Here is a 17,009-nt window from a genome sequence, read left to right on the forward strand (position 1 = left end):
AACAACATGCTAGAGACATGCTAGCCACATGCTAATCATGCTAGAAACATGTTAGCAACATGCTAATCATGCTACAAACATGCTAGCAACATGCTAATCATGCTAGCAAAATGTTAGCGACATGCTAGCAACATGCTAATCATGCTAGAAACATGCTAACAACATGCTAGAGACATGCTAGCCACATGCTAATCATGCTACTAAAATGTTAACAACATGCTAATCATGCTACAAACATGCTAGCAACATGCTAATCATGCTAGCAAAATGTTAGCGACATGTTAGCAACATGCTAATCATGCTAGAAACATGCTAACAACATGCTAGAGACATGCTAGCCACATGCTAATCATGCTAGAAACATGCTAATCATGCTAGAAACATGCTAGCAACATGCTAATCATGCTAGCAAAATGTTAGTTACATGCTAACAACATGCTAATCATGCTACAAAAATGCTAGCAACATGCTAGCAACATGCTAATCATACTAGAAACATGTTAGCAAAATGTTAATAATGCTACAAACATGCTAGCGACATGCTAGCAACATGCTAATCATGCTACAAACATATTAGCAACATGCTAATCATGCTAACAAAATGCTAGCGAAATGTTAACAACATGCTAATCGTTCTACAAACATGCTAGTGGAATGCTAGCAACATGTTAATCATGCTAGCAAAATGCTAGCAAAATGCTAATCATGCTACAAACATGCTAACGACATGCTAGTCACTTGCTAATCATGTTAATAAAATGCTAGCAAAATGAAAATCATGCTAGAGACATGCTAGCAACATGCTAATTATGCTACTAAAATGTTAACAACATGCTAATCATGCTACAAACATGCTAGCAACATGCTAATCATGCTAGCAAAATGTTAGCGACATACTAGCAACATGCTAATCATGCTCGAAACATGCTAACAACATGCTAGCCACATGCTAATCATGCTAGAAACATGTTAGCAACATGCTAATCATGCTACAAACATGCTAGCAACATGCTAATCATGCTAGCAAAATGTTAGCGACATGCTAGCAACATGCTAATCATGCTAGAAACATGCTAGTCACATGCTAGAAACATGCTAGCAAAATGCTAATCATGCTAAAATCATGCTCTCAACATGCTAGAAACATGTTAACAACTTTGCTAATCATGCTAACGACATGGTAGTCACTTGCTTATAATGCTAGTAATATGTTAATCACTTTCTTTTTTAAACTTCTTAACTTTTCAAACTTTTACATTTTTAAAACTTTTTAAGCTTTTCAAACTTTCTACATTTTTCTAACTTTCTGGCCAGGCTTTTTCAAGCCAACTTAAAGTTTGAAAACAAACTTTACTATCTAGTTTCATCTAATACTGCATCTGCTGGAATCACTCCTCTGGGGTATAATGAGAGAGACGCAGTGAGAAAAGAGATAAAGACAGATAAACACATAGACAGACACTGAAAGGAAGAGTAAAGGCGATGACAAATTCCCTGTACTGTAAACTTGGCACCTGCTGTTGTGCAATAAAGCCCATGCATTTAGCTTAATTCTTCTCCCAGATGAACTATAGGAAGTATATTGGATTTGAGGGGATCGGTTTTCAGCTCAAATATTTGCAGCGTGATAAATGTCTGCATTAGCCAGAATTAAAAGGAAGGAAAAGTCAAGTGATGCACTGCTATCTTGAGGCACTGAGGCAGGAATAACAGAGCACAGTGATGCCGGCGTCTTAAACAATTCTCCTGCATGCTACAGAGAGCACTCGGCTGTGTTGATGGATTTGCGGATGGTTATGAGAAGTCCTTCTGCCCGTCACGTCTAAATAAAAGCTTCAACACACACTTGCGAGATGGCTAGCGTATACATCTCACATACAAAGCCTTGAGAGACAGAAACAGAGTTCAACAGAAGATGCCTTTTTGTTCATTGAGCCACAGTGAATGCCACGCCACTGAACCGAATCCAAACAAAATGCCGTTTAAGGATATCATTTCAGGAGGAGTTGCTGTCAGTACACTGGCAGAAATCGAAGGGCCCTTTGTAGGTCACACAGTGACAAGGGACCTCCTTAGGGACTAATCTCCCGCTCGCTGCTTCACAACTATTTACCAGACTGCCACGGTGACCGAGACTGATATCCGAGTGTTCGCATCTCACTCAGATCCTGCCTTTCGCCACTGTGACCAGGAGCAAGGTCAGGCCGAAAAGATAAGCAGCACACAGGGTCTCAACGTTATGCAACGCTCCTACTGACAGAAGGCAGATGTGAGTAAACGAATGCTCTTTTTAAGTCAGCGCCGGCTGCGTTAAACAGAGGCAGGCGGGATGCCAGCGCATGTTCTGAACGCTCATCGTGTGAGTTCTCCTTTGATTCTCCAGACAAATGAACATGTTCAAGGGCTTGAAACATATTTATTATTCACAGGGTGGAGACCCAGCATTCATTTAAGTGTTAGGTTCTGATGAGATTTTAGCACACGTTGTCGGGTACACAAACTTAGCGATGACTCGCACTGTGTCAGGGCCCCGGGGTTAAACATTTTTAAGTCTCTTTTAAGTTTTTACAAATAAACCTGTAGTTGAGGTCAAGTTGAAGTATGCAAGTTGAAAAACAAAATAAATCAAGTCATATAACTATGCTAGGACTGAGATAGTCTACCCAAAAATGGAAATTACGTTATTAACTCCCACATACTGTTCCAAACCTGTAGGAATTTCTTTCTTCTGTAAACACTAAATGAGATATTCTGAAGTATGTTGGTACAAACGGTTTCCATACAACTGAGGTCAATGGGAACCAGAAATTTCTGAATTTTTTGTAACAGAACTCAGAATAATTTTTTTGGGTATAATATGCCTTAAAAAATTAAGGTCACGTCAGAGCTGATAACCTCATGGGCTTGTAGCACCCGTTGGGCTTCTGGCGTCTCGAGTTTGAGTCCCAGCTTGCAGACCTTTGCCAAAGTACATTAAGACGTGAAATTAAACATTTTTGTTTTCTGAAATATTATGTGAAAATAAAATTGCAAATGTGACATTCTTATTAAAAATGGACTTATTTGCACACAGTTTCAAAACAGAAGTGTGAACTGGATAAAGCCAGGTTAAAAATGTTTTGTTTCATTTTGTTGACATTGGAGTTAAAGGTTTTTACAGAAAGGATTTTTGTTAGCTCTTATTATCGTGAATCCGAAAATACTGCCAAAAGCCATAGAAGATCATTTTCACCATGTTTTTAGGAATTAAATGTTGTATAAAAGCAGGCCAATTATAATGTATTTGAACAAACCCATTTGTAAAAACATTCAGAATACAGATAGGAATAAAACTGTAATGTTTAGTGTATATTTCTGACTCAGTGCAGGAGAAAAAGCAGATTTGGAGAAAATGGCATTTAAAGATGTGTATTATAACAAATCACAAACAGAAGAAGTCCCATAATGCATAAATTGATAAATAATTTTTTTTATATATATATTTTCTTTGTGTTAGTCTTAAAACAAAAAAAAAGTCACGAAAAGTGATATTTATTTCATCATTGACGAATGCATGAAAAAAGTTTTAGCCTGTAGTGTCTTGCCTTCAAACAATCATTTTTGTTATTGTGGAAAAAAAATTTCCTTTTTCCACAATAAAGAATATTTTGTACAATGGGTAGGTTTCATGGAACTATTAAAACCCATGCAGAACCTTTATTTTTAAGAGCATGAACAAAGTATCTGACTCTACAGTCTTTTTCATGTTGCAATGTCTAAATAGTCGAATCGATAGCATAAATCATCAGATTTGAATCCACAAGAGCAGCCGTCCCAGTTAAGCAATGAGCCATAGTAGAGGAACATCCCACCATCTGGAGGGACTCACAAAACCCCTGCGAAAGGTCAATTACCATTTTTATGATGATGTGGATGGGGATTTGCTTGTTTGCATCAACATCTAAGTTTAATTGTGCAGTTAATAACACAAAATGCATTCCCAAAATATGCAAACAGATCCCAGCAATCAGATATCAGAGGCTGAGGGAGGGAAACAGTCTGAGAACGAGACAGAAAAGACAGAGAGGTCCAGAAGTACTTGAGAAGTGATTGTTTGAAGGCAAGACACTACAGGCTAAAACTTTTTTCATGCATTGGTTGTTTTAGTTTCAGTGGGCCAAATCTATAATACACAGACACACACATCAGAACACTTTTAAATCAGAGTGCTTTTAGAAACTACAACGAACTAAAAACATAAAAACAAAATTTTGGGTGTCCTTTCTTTTCATTTTCTTAAGATTAAAGTGACTTCTGTAGTGGGTCACCTCAAAGGCGTTGACTCTACTGTACCGCTAAAAACTAAGCTTGGAGGCATTCAATGTTACAGTGATGAATAAACACGACGAGCGTGTTTCTGTGGTCCGTGCTGATATGCAGAAACTGCTCTATTGCTGAGAGAAGTCAGTCATCTCCCTCAGGTGCCCGCCTCAGGCCCTGCGGCGGTGCGTAGGCCTCAGGAGTGCTCAGAGATTAAGGGCTTACAGTTGGCACATTAGCTGCTAAATGAATCCTGCTCTGTCACTGGTAACGGGCCACTTAACCGTCGCTAAAGTCCTACTCCACAATCCTAAAAATACCCTTCAACACACTGAAATATGAATTATTATTCGTGCTGTTTTGACCTTTATGCCCCTTTATTGATACGGATAGTGAAAGGAGGGTATTCAATGCAAGGCAAAAGAAGTGAGAATTTTTTTATGTCCTAACAGGGAAGAAACTGCTTCAGCAAATTCATCACCAAAAGTATATCTAGATCCAAAACACACATACACACTTGGGTGGGCAAATTAGCCAACCATCAGTACTCCAAATCAGCTCAGTTCTTGTTTTGAGTGTGGGGTGTTAAGTTACCCAGCGGTACCCCACAGGAGGGAGTTGTGTTGTTTTCTCTCTTTGCTTTGGTGCATGTCGATACATGCTAGTGGAGCGTGAAAAGCCGCTGCTACAACAGCGTCCACTCAAACAGTTCTTCTTCTCCCCCTTCTGTCTTTAAATCCCAAACAAGGATTGTGGGCGGTGTGGCGGAGCCAAACACACATCAGCCGAATGAGATCAAACACTACGGTGGCACTCGGCGCGTGTGGACACCAGTCAGTCTCGCCCCCTCTGGGACACACCCTTCTCATAATGACCCTGTCCCCATGCTGCCCTACACAACCCGGCAGATAAGCCACTAGCGTCTGTGTGTTTTATGAGCCTCTAATGGTCTCTGCACGCATGAGTAGAGCTTAAAACAGTAGAGCGCGCTTGTTCTGTCCTCCCCCCTCTGCTAGCCCTGCTAAACACAAATACACACATGCCGGACAATCCTCTCCCTCACGTCTGTAAAAGGGTAGTCCACCCACTCTCAATGATATGTCTCGGAATGCCACTCTCACATGTCATTCCGAACCCCTTCCGATTCTTTTGCTTCCACAGATGACAAAAGGAGATGTTTAGCAGGATGCTCAAGCTGCTTTTAACTTCAACTGAATACGAGCGATCAGAGGCTATCAAGCTCCAACAATGACAAAAAGCACCATAACAGTAGTTGATATGCGAGTTGTGCACTAGATTTTAAGTTTGTGTGTAAAGAACAGACAAAAAAATTAATTTTTTAGAATGTGAAAATCTTAAAAGACTTTATTAAGAATTTTGCTGATTTTAATTTCATACATTATTATTTGGCATTCTATTTGGCACAATATTAATTTTATACCCAATATTATAAATTAATGAGTTTTGATTATGAATTGTCACAGAGCTACTACCATAGTAAACTTACTGAACCATTTAAAGCTTGTAAAACACATTTATGGAGAAGACATGCATGACAAGCTATTGATCACCTTCAAGGACACATATATGGTACAAGACATTTTGTCCAAAAATACAACGAACCATATATGGAGCATTATGAAACAGCTTCAGGCATATTTATATATATCAGTGTGAAACCGACATTCTGGTGTTACCTTTGGCAAACCATAACTCGACTTTATTGTTTGATCAATAAAGTCTACTGGCTTCAAAACCTCTCGAACAATTTATTTTGAACAAGGAACATTCTACAACACTGTCTGGCAAGAAAAACATAAAATTGATTTTACATTTCATATGGATTACTTGTGGGTTATTGTGATGTTTTTATCAGCTGTTGAATTCTCATTCTGATGGCACCCATTCTCTGCAAAGGATCCATTGGTGAGCAAGTGATGAAATGCTACATTTTTATGAAAAAACAAACTCATTTACATCATGGATGGCCTGTGTCAATAAATGTTTAGTCAATTTAAATTTTTTAGTGAATTATTCCTAGTGATGGTCAGTATGATGGTTTCACGGAATATTACCATATTTATCTTTTTTTTCCATGCATGACCGAGTGTAAACCACATTTTCTACTTCTTGAGAGAGGAAATAGGTTACTGCAGTGTTCGACTTCGAATGCCCCATTATATACTGTCATAATGAAGGAATATTGTAGAAAAATTCCACTCTAAATAGTGACAAAACGCAGCCCAAAAATACAGGTTAACCTCATTTATAATCGCGACATGATAAAATTAACATGCATATACAGTAGATGCATGTTGAGCAGCTATGGTGGTTTTTGCTTTATTACTTTTTTGTCTCATGCAGCGCACTGCCTGCATCTGAGTAACAGGAAAAACAAAACAAATAGTGCATATTAACAGACAAACTATGCTCATATTTGTAATTCCAAACAGTCAGTAAGCAACAGGTGCTTGGAAACATGTTTTGCACTCATTTAGTGACGAGTCGTCTGCGGTACGGCCAGCTGAAAGTGATGCTTCTCTGCCGCTCACTGCACAGAACAGACACCGCGAGAGAGGACACTGCACCAGGAGAGTTAAACTTTGCGCTCGCGGGGAAACACTGGCGACATCTTACAACTGAATCATAGCTAAGGTTTATCCAAAAAAGTCAGTATAAAAAAGCCGCTAAAAGTGTCGGAGGGTTGCTAAATCTAGCGCTGAAGTCACACTCGTGTGTGAGGCGCAAGAGCTGAAGGCAGCAGGCGGTGGATGTGTGTGGTGGTCTCTGATCTATAACAGAGAACATTTATAGATCAGTGGTGGTGGTCAGTGGATATTGTGGACGAGTTCTTCTGTGTCGTCATGTTCTACTAGTTCTACAGCTTCAGTTTCGGATCTTTATACAGCCGTGTCCTCCCCACAGTGCAACAGTGAAAAGAGACCCCTCTCAGACAAGTTCCGAACATTATTTAAACTACACCGGTATTGCGGTATTTAAAAAATGTATATCATCATAAAAATAAACACTTGTATACGGTATGAACCGGTATACCATCCAGCACTAATTATTCCTTTAATTTTGCTTTGGAGCTTGACAGCTCCGGGTCACAATTCATCGTTTGTATTCTACAGAAGAAAGGAAGTCATACAGGTGTGAGTAAATGATGCCAGAAGTTTCATTTTTGGGTGAACTATCCCTAAACTAGTTTTACAAATGCCCACAATGCAATGCGAGAAAATAAAGAGCTGTCAGGCACAGACCTTCCCTCCTGTTTTTTATTTTTGGCTTTGCACTGTAAAATGGCCCGGTGTGTTGAGATAAATAATAAATAATTAAAAGGCTCTTTAAGATGTCTTAGTAAGCTCTTCAGCACCATGCACTATGTAAGATCTCCGGATGTCTTCCTTCCTCTCACTTCCCTTCGCTCCCCTGGCCAGGGCTTGCTGTAGCCATGGCAACCGCTCACATTTCACACACTTGAGAACAGTTTATCATGCAACGGCCAAGGCTAAAACAGGAAATAGCTGTCTTTGCTTAGTCGTGGCTTTCAGAAGCATGTTTACAGCCAGTAATAGAAGCCAGACACATGGTGGCGACTATAAATGTGGACGCTGACATAACACATATTATAATACGCAGCCCCTGACTTCAGAGTGTATTTATAGAAGTTACTGTGAGGAAGCAGAGAAATCAGGACACACTTTATATAACAGGGACAAAAGCACATTTTTGTAAATGACTTGTAGAGCCAGACTGCTCTCAGGTCAGTAGATTGTGTGCTTTACTGATTGACCGTCATACTCAAACCCACTTCCCACTGACCCCAGAGCTCTCGTGAGCAGTTAGAGAGAGCACTAGAGTTACTAGGTGAACCCGAGAGACGTGCCCAGATAAGATCTTGAAGCCAGGGATGGTTTATTTGTTTTGGCATTTTCAGTAAAGTGGACATAAAACAGAGCAAGACATTTTTTGAAGGGCATGTCAATGTAGCAGCACAATGCGCTACACGCGTTTCATCTCTGATAATGCACACGCAATATCCACACAAATCTTTTTTTAGGCACACCTCCGTAAAAGAGCCGTTTAACCACAGTGTATGGTTGAAAATAAAGACATTTGCTCTCCTATCCCAAATGTGCAACAAAAGGGCCATTTGGAATTCCTGAGGACACAGAGGTGCTGATAGTGATCAAGGCCGATATGTGTATACATTGGGGTTGTGCTGACCGTCGCACTTTTAGTACAGTCGGTAGCTGCAATCTGCTGATTGGTCAGTTTGAATAACAACTGATCCTTCACAGGGAGCTTGACTGACAGGTGATCTGACCAATCATAATGTCGAATCAGCTATTTCGGCAGACAAACAAACCAGACAAGAGAGTAGATTAACGTCAGTGGACTTAAACTTGAAAAATGGTGTGTATTGATGTCTTTCCGACATTTTTGGTGTTAATGTCTTTCAAAATTTTTTGGTGTTAATGTTTATTTTGTGCTTTAAGTAAAAATGTAAAACGTATCGTTCCTCTATGCTCCGCTATGTATTATTCCTCTGCGAGAACACGATGTGTGGCATGAAAGCAGCATGGCTTGTCAGACGTATAAACAGTAGCTAAGGCGGGTGAGTCTTTGCTCTTATCACTTTTTTTCCACTGGTGCAATCCTTTCTCTGGCTCTCTTCTCGGGTCTCTGAACTCTGTTTCTCCCTCGCTCATGTAACATTCTACATTAATGCACGGTACAATTAACTGTATGTGTTTTTTTATTCTCCATCTATTTTGAAAACCAGTTTGAATATAACCATAATGAATAGCTGTTATTAAGCCATTTCAATTACAGGTGCATCTCAATAAATTAGAATGTCGTGGGAAAATTCATTTATTTCAGTAATTCGACTCAAATTGTGAAACTCAAAATTCAATGCACATAGACTGAAGTAGTTTAAGTTCTTTTAATTGTGATGATTTTGGCTCACATTTAACATAAACCCACCAATTCATCTCAACAAATTAGAATATGGTGACATGCCAATCAGCAAATCATCTCAAAACATTTTCAAAGGTTTCCTGAGCCTTCAAAATGGTCTCTAAGTTTGGTTCACTAGGCTACACTTTCTTGGGTAAGACTGCTGATCTGACAGTTGTCCAGAAGACAATCATTGACACCCTTCACAAGGAGGGTAAGCCACAAACATTCATTGCCAAAGAAGCTGGCTGTTCACAGAGTGCTGTATCCAAGCATGTTAACAGAAAGTTGAGTTGAATGATTTGGTGATACTCTTTTTGGAATTCTGTAAAAAGAACAGCATTTATTCAATTTATGATTAAAATCTTTTGAACCAAGTCTTTACTATCACTTGTCTTTCCTGAATAAAAGTATTAATTTCTTACAGTTTTAATTATATTTCACAATATTTCTGTTTTTACTGTATTTTATTTATTAAATAAAAGTAGCCTCTATAATCAGAAAAGTCTTCTTTCAAAAAAAACAAAACAAAACAAAAAAACACTGAAGTGCTACTAATTGCAATACAATATAGTCACACAACAGCAACACTCTCTCACATATTTTGCTATTCTTACTGAGCTTATTTCCATTGTTGGTATACGTGGCAGTGGGTGATAATACACAAGAAATTTACATTTTTATACCATCAAGCTTATAATGTTTCTTTAGTCATTCTGCAATCCTAGAGCCTGAACCACTTTAGTGAAAGCACTTTTACAGCGGGACGGTAGAGCTGTAGGATGGTGATTGTTAACTGTGGACAGCTTTACAATAGCAGCTTTCAATAAACTTTACACATTCCACAGAGCAATTAGCATGAACCATGCCACTTGATGATTTCAATTTGCTCAGTAAGACGCAACACCCACAAACCTCCGTCTGAGAGACGGGCAAGATAACAATGCAGAGAACAGACACCCTACCGCCAGTCTCAGAGATGAGTGCTCGATGTATCTGGGAGCCCAAAAAAATTTCTCCTGATTAATATTTCTAGTTCTGTCCTATCTGCTTTCTGTCAGTCTCCCTGTTATTTTTCTCTTTCCCAAATGGGAAAACTGAATTGATGAGGAAAAAAATGGATTTGGAGGACATGACCAACACATAATTAGTGCTGCTTGCTAAGGTAAACATCACTATTCTTATTGTTCAGTCATAATAATTTTTCAAAACCCCTAACACTAAGTTGTAAGCTTCGTCCTGAACTGTTATATTCAGGAAAGAAACCTCAAATTGTCCAGCTTGCTGAGGAGGGAAGCACTACTACAAACGCCAGAACACCACAGCATTCACATAACAATATGTTTAAAAAAAAAAAACACTCCAAACAACTTAGCAACCATCCAAAACACTGCAGAAACCAACCAGGATACCTCGACAACACTTAGCAACCTTTCAAACATTCTAAGAACACCATTGTAATCACCCAGGATACCTTAGCAACCACAACATCCTCAGAACACCTTAGCAACCACAACATCCTCAGAACACCTTAGCAACCACAACATCCTCAGAACACCTTAGCAACCACAGAGCAACTCTAAAGAACACTCAGAACAACATGGCACTTCCCAAAACCACCATGGCAACCTTCGAGGATACCTTAGGAACCTCCTAACACCCTAGCAACCAAACAAAAACTGCTGTATTCTACCAAAGTATATTAATAAGTTCAACATATTCAGCTGATTTTAGAAGAGTGGAAATGTCCTGGATGAGGCATTCAAGGCATTTTTTAAGCATTTTTTCTTTCTTTCTCTCTGTCACTTCATTTTATTGTCTACACTAGCCTGACAAAAATGGAGATTTATTCTTGTTTCGGCTGAGTCATACAGACACAATGCCTTCCTTCCTCGGTGGGAGTGGGAGAAATAGATGGAGGAAAGATGGGATGGAAAGAGGGAAAGATGGAAAGATAGACAGACCTCAGGTAAAATACAAAATAATAATAATGCTAATAATCTGACCCAAAGGCAGTCAGTGTCTATTCGGAGTCAATATATTCTCTACAAAGAGAGATAAATGACTCATGTCATTCTAAAATTGTCCTTGCACTCACCCTCTGTGAAATGGTGAGGGACATATGCACTACCAGTTCTTGTTTAGGACTTATTTTAGGACATTTTTACTGCTTGATAAATATAAGCAGCACAGTACAAAGTTTAATGTGCTCATCGTCTCATAATTAGGATCTTAAGTAGATAAACGTAAATTCTGCTTTGCATGTCAAATCTGACTGGACGCAAATTATTACTAATTAACATTACTTATTTTATTTAACTTGTTGTAATACTTCTAAAATATTTTCAGGATTTAATAAAATATTGGATTCCCAGATTTGAATGGAAACCCCACTGTGTATTTACATTTATACAGTATGTTTAATGTTGGCTGGGACCTTGTGAAATGATGAGAAAAGGGTTCCCCAGACATTTCTCCCAGATGCTGGAAGGCAAGTAGCTTTTAGAACGGACCCCCCACCGTTAGCCGGGGTGGCATCAGAGGCAGAGATGAATACATTTCAGTGTGACTTCTTAGTAACTCATCTGACTTATGTAGGTTCAAAGCAGCCGCTGTAGTAAAGAATGAAAGAATGTCTGAAATGAGAATTTATGCATCCACCTCTAGAGAAGACAGGTAATGTCACCGGCATGACAGCACAGCCCTCTATTGTGCTCTCTTTGCACCCCTTCTCTCTATGCTCCTCGCATTCTTTCAACTAATTCAAAGAGAGGAAGAAATGCAGAACAATTATGACACAGCAGCTATTTATCAACTGTGAAATCTGAGGAATGGCAGGTGAACTGAGCACAAGGAACATTTTCAGCCTGATCCCCTGAAGCAAAGCCTCAAGCCAACAGACACTCTCCTACAATCTTTCATTACTGCTTATTACATGAAGAAAACACATTCAGTTTTCTACAGTAAGCATGCATTTCTGAAGAATCCAGAAGAGATTTTCAAAAGTAGCCATGTGTTCTGATAAAACGAACTGTTCTGCGAGTTAAAATGTTGACAAAGTCGGGCTACATTTGCATTATCTAGGTCTGTTAGCCCACAAAATGCATTTAGGTTACATTGTAAAAAATATTATTGTTTGACGTAGGCATACTGTGTGTGTATATATATATATATATATATATATATATATATATATATATATATATATATATATATATATATATATATATATATATATATATATTTAATCAAAATATAAAGTGAAAACAGTAAATCGTATTAAAATGTAAAATAATTGATCTTGAGAGAAAAAAAACAATTCAATTAAGCTCAAATGGTATTTAACGTGGATTATACCATTAAAATGCATATGGTTGTGATGTCACATTTATCGAATTAGATAACTGATAACCCTAATGACACTGCAGTAAGGGAACACTAAGCAAGGATGAAAGGATGGAAAGTGCACAAACACAAACACAGACATGAAAGTACATACATTCTCATGTTACTAGACGTGACTACATTTTCAAAACACGGCTCAGTTTTGTCACGTCCATTTCGATACAACTCTCGTAGAACAAAGAGGAGATAAAAGAGGAAACGTGCAAGGCTGCAAGGCAGGCAGGAGACAGCGCTCTCGTTCCAGCGCACACTTGCTGGCGTTGAGAATAATAAGGTCTGAAAAGTATTACTGAAAGAGTTCCACAGCTCCGTCCAATCCTGACAGCCTTTCTTCTCAGAGAGATGAGTCTTACTGTAATTCATCAGTAATTCGTACAAAACAAAAGTACGTTTTAATGTGCTGCTTGCATGATGAATACATTCGGAATGCGGAAAGAGAGTTTTAGCATTTTTGGTTCGTCTACTTTTAAGGTGCGACATTTATCTGCATTTCTTTGCCGCCTTCAAACAGTGGATGTGACCAATATGTATGCACTTCTAATGCATATGTCACAGCTCATCAAGGATGTTTTGGGTCCTGATCCTATTGGTCTGGAATGATTTAATGGAATCATAAAGTGAAATTTACTATAACAACCCAAAGACCACAGTGAGTCACAGAGAGGGGAAACGTGCACGGATAGTTGGGAAATCTACTCAAGACTTTCAAGACCTTCATCTTTATTGTTACTGTCATGCCACATAAAAACACTGACCTCTTCATAGTAAATATGTGTACCTCAAATCATGCAACTTGATGAAATAACCACTCGGTGACCTCCCAGAAAAACCTGGAATTGATAGAAAGCACAAAGCAGCCACAAAAACCAAGAAACACCTAGCAAACACCCTAGCATTATGAGGGATTTTCACAAATACGTAAAAAGTTATAAATCACTGTCCCTCCTTTCACCAATTCAGCAACAGAAGCAGAATTTGTGTTCTACAGCATTTCTAAACACAGCCACAGCCTTCTAAAGGCTTTGAACTTCAGAGGCGCTACTCAACATGAAGAGGCTGGAGAAAAAAACAGGAAAGAGTAAAAGAGAGGAAAGAGGGGGGTTTATTTGGATCGTTTTTCATGGAGTGTCAAAAGGGCTTCCACAATCACCAAATCAATCCCGACCAACTGGTAACTGTGCGAGAGGTGAGAGGTGCTTAGCTGTGAGAGAGTGTGAGAAAATAACAGCAAGAGAGAGAGAGACAGAAACTGAAGGAGTAAATCTCACTGGTAATCCCTTACTAAATAGTTCGTAGAACTTCTTGGTCTTTGTGCAGTTCTGTGCTTGTCTTTTCCGTCAGTAAAAAAGTCTGTTAAAATCCAATAAGAGGGCTGGATATGGACCACTTGTCACAGTCTGCAATACAAATCTCTAGTGTGCAGGGTCAGTGCACATTTTACACAATTTACTACAAGCTACCTGCACTTGAAAATAAGAAAATGATTTGACACTTTTTAATCAAATTAAATATATAAATACATACTTACACCAGCATTGATAAGTTTGATGTCAGTAAGTTGTTGTTTTAAATTTCTGTACTTTATGCCACAAGGATGCATTAATTCCCATTATCTTCTCACATAACAATTCAATATTTTTTGTCTGTTTATTTATTTATTTATTTCCATACATAGTCTTGTTTAATCAAACTTCCCATCACATTATGGCCTTAAAGTGGGATGCAGATGGAAATTCCAGCTGACTTTAACGACTAGGCTACACATGCCCACTATCTGTGTTCGCACTCGCTTAAAATTTATGGCAAGTTAAGAAATTTCTAGTAGACTTCAAAGAAAGCCATTTTGAAACTAAATGACCTCTGGGCTGCCATGACTGACAATGTGCCAGTGATCGACCCGTCACCAAAGCCAAAGTCAAAAGACCAGCAGCTAGTCCATCCAGTGACTTCACTGCAAATCTTCATCTCAGAGAGTATAAGACCACACGCACACACAAAAAAAACCCTCAATATTTTAGGCTTGTACTTTAGAGTGATAAGACAGTCAATCATGGTCCACAATAAATATCAAACAGCTCATTTGCCTGTCACTCCCTCAAACATCATCTCCACACACAGTCTGGAGTGTCATTTCCCAAGATGGGTGGTGGGGTGGTGTTAGTGCAGTGGATAAGACACACGTCTGTGGTGTGGGAGACCCGGGTTCAAATCCACTGTGAGACACCAATGTGTCCCTGAGCAAGACACTTAACCCCTAGTTGCTCCAGAGGCGTGCGACCTCTGACATATATAGCAACTGTAAGTCGCTTTGGATAAAAGCGTCAGCTAAATGAATAAATGTAAATGTAAATGTAAGATCCTCGGAGACATAATCCTGAGCTCTGTGCCATTTCGACTATTTAGTGAGACACCAGTGCTAGCAGACAAACTGAGAGCAATTCATTCCACTGCTCATACACCACACATCAGCTTTTGTAAGAAAAACAAAATGCAAAATCTTCTTGAAAAGTGTTATCTCTGAAATGAAGCCGGCTCGCACTTCTTCTCCTGCCTTTGAATTCACTTCACATCCATCTTTTTCATAAAAAGGCTTATTTAGCCTTAATAACTTACTTGCCTTTTAAAAACTTCCTCTAAAACGGATAATCATATCAAGCAGGCATCTTAGATCTAATTGATGTTTCAATAGCTACGCAACAACCAGGGCCTTGACAAGCAGAAGAAAACTTCGCTTTAATGTTCAAAGGCATACAGTATCTGAGAAAGAAGGATGGCGAAGGGCGCAGTACGTGCAACACGAGTTAGTGTGCACTAGCACTTCTGAGCTCAGCAGACGTCCCTCCTACAAATATGGCAGCCGCTGCAGGTGTATCGCTGTCGCCTCCCCACGCGTCAGATAATGTCACAGCCACAAAAGAGTTTACAAAACACACAGTTAACTGCCAATTATTTTGAGCAAGTTGCTGCCTGCACGGCACCTCTATGTAGCGCTCAAATGCCACTCTTCGAGAGGGTGTGTTGTGATTTTCTCTGTCATATAAGCATGTTTAAGAGGGTGATGATGTATAACCGACTATACATTCGCATTCATCAGATACTCATTATGGTGCAGGGGTTTATGTAACTGAACACACACACACACACACACAAAAAAAAAGCTAAGTAATGATCAGGCTGTGAGTGAGCAACTAGAGTTGCTCTGCTGTGGTGATGTAGGTGGTGGATGTCTCCTGGGCTTTGGACTGCCGTGAGCGTCACTCTTGCACCTTGGATGAGAAACATATTTATAATAACAGCTCTCGCACCGCACTTCCATTAGTGTACCGCTTTAAATGCCACCAGGTTAATTAAATCTCTGATTACTATGATTCACACGCATGAGTCTCATCAAAGAAATGCATGTGGAGGGATCCAGCACATACTAAGGAGAGATTTGAACAAGGAAACTTTCAGGACAAGAATATCAAGTATATCAGGAAGATGGACCATGCGCTGTGAAACAAACCAAGCCATCGGTCAATGTCTTTAGAGCTTGGCGAGAATTAATTTCCAGTCAAATTAAATATAGATCACATCTTAGGCGCACTGAAAGCAAATTCATTTAGGTGTCTAAAGAACCGCTTCTGGGCATGTCAATAAGTCAACCACTTGTAACATTGGGCCACAGTAGGCATTGGTCTTATACTGGATAAAACTGTTAAGAGGTGGATTAGTTCAATAGCATAAACTGTGACCAAACTGTGCTTTGCGCTCATGAACCAGCCATGTGATTCTGATTTTGCATAACTTCCTGTCCTCTACCCACCATCTCTATCAATAGAAAGCAGCAAAATTCACATGCAACAAATAGGAAGTCTACTATCTTTAAAACATTACCTACTGCTATTGCATTGAATAAATGAACTAATAATGTTATAACTGTTATCGTTAACATTTACTCTCCGAGTGCTGGGATGAAGATACCCAGGAAAAGTGCACAACAAGCCGTCCAATCCTCTGCCTGCTGAGGCTAATGAGTGTAATAAGGCTTTCATTGCAGCCATTATTAAAATAAGCAAGGAAACAGCCACGGGGTCTAGTTTTAAAAGGTTTGCTATTGTAGATTTAACTTTAAAAGGGTTCTTGTGTACAAAACAATTCGTTTTTAGGCATGCACCAAGCATTAACCCTGTACGAATCAGAATCAGAAAGAGTTTTATTACCAAGTATGCTTTTTTTTTTAATGATACAGATTTTTGTCTAATGGGGGAATATTTTAAATACTACCCTTAATTTTTATAGAAGATATTCAGATTTGAAGCAGCTCATTTTTAACCAGGGCAAACAAATCAAATAATCAC

At 39.0% G+C, this 17,009-nt stretch overlaps 1 pseudogene; it reads right to left on the reverse strand.

Annotated features, from left to right (window-relative positions):
• Window positions 1-17,009, reverse strand: part of LOC113060662 (forkhead box protein N3-like) — a 61,090-nt pseudogene that overhangs the window by 16,450 nt on the left and 27,631 nt on the right.

This window comes from Carassius auratus, chromosome 42 (assembly GCF_003368295.1).
Source record: "Carassius auratus strain Wakin chromosome 42, ASM336829v1, whole genome shotgun sequence".
Taxonomy (NCBI): Eukaryota; Metazoa; Chordata; class Actinopteri; order Cypriniformes; family Cyprinidae; genus Carassius; species Carassius auratus.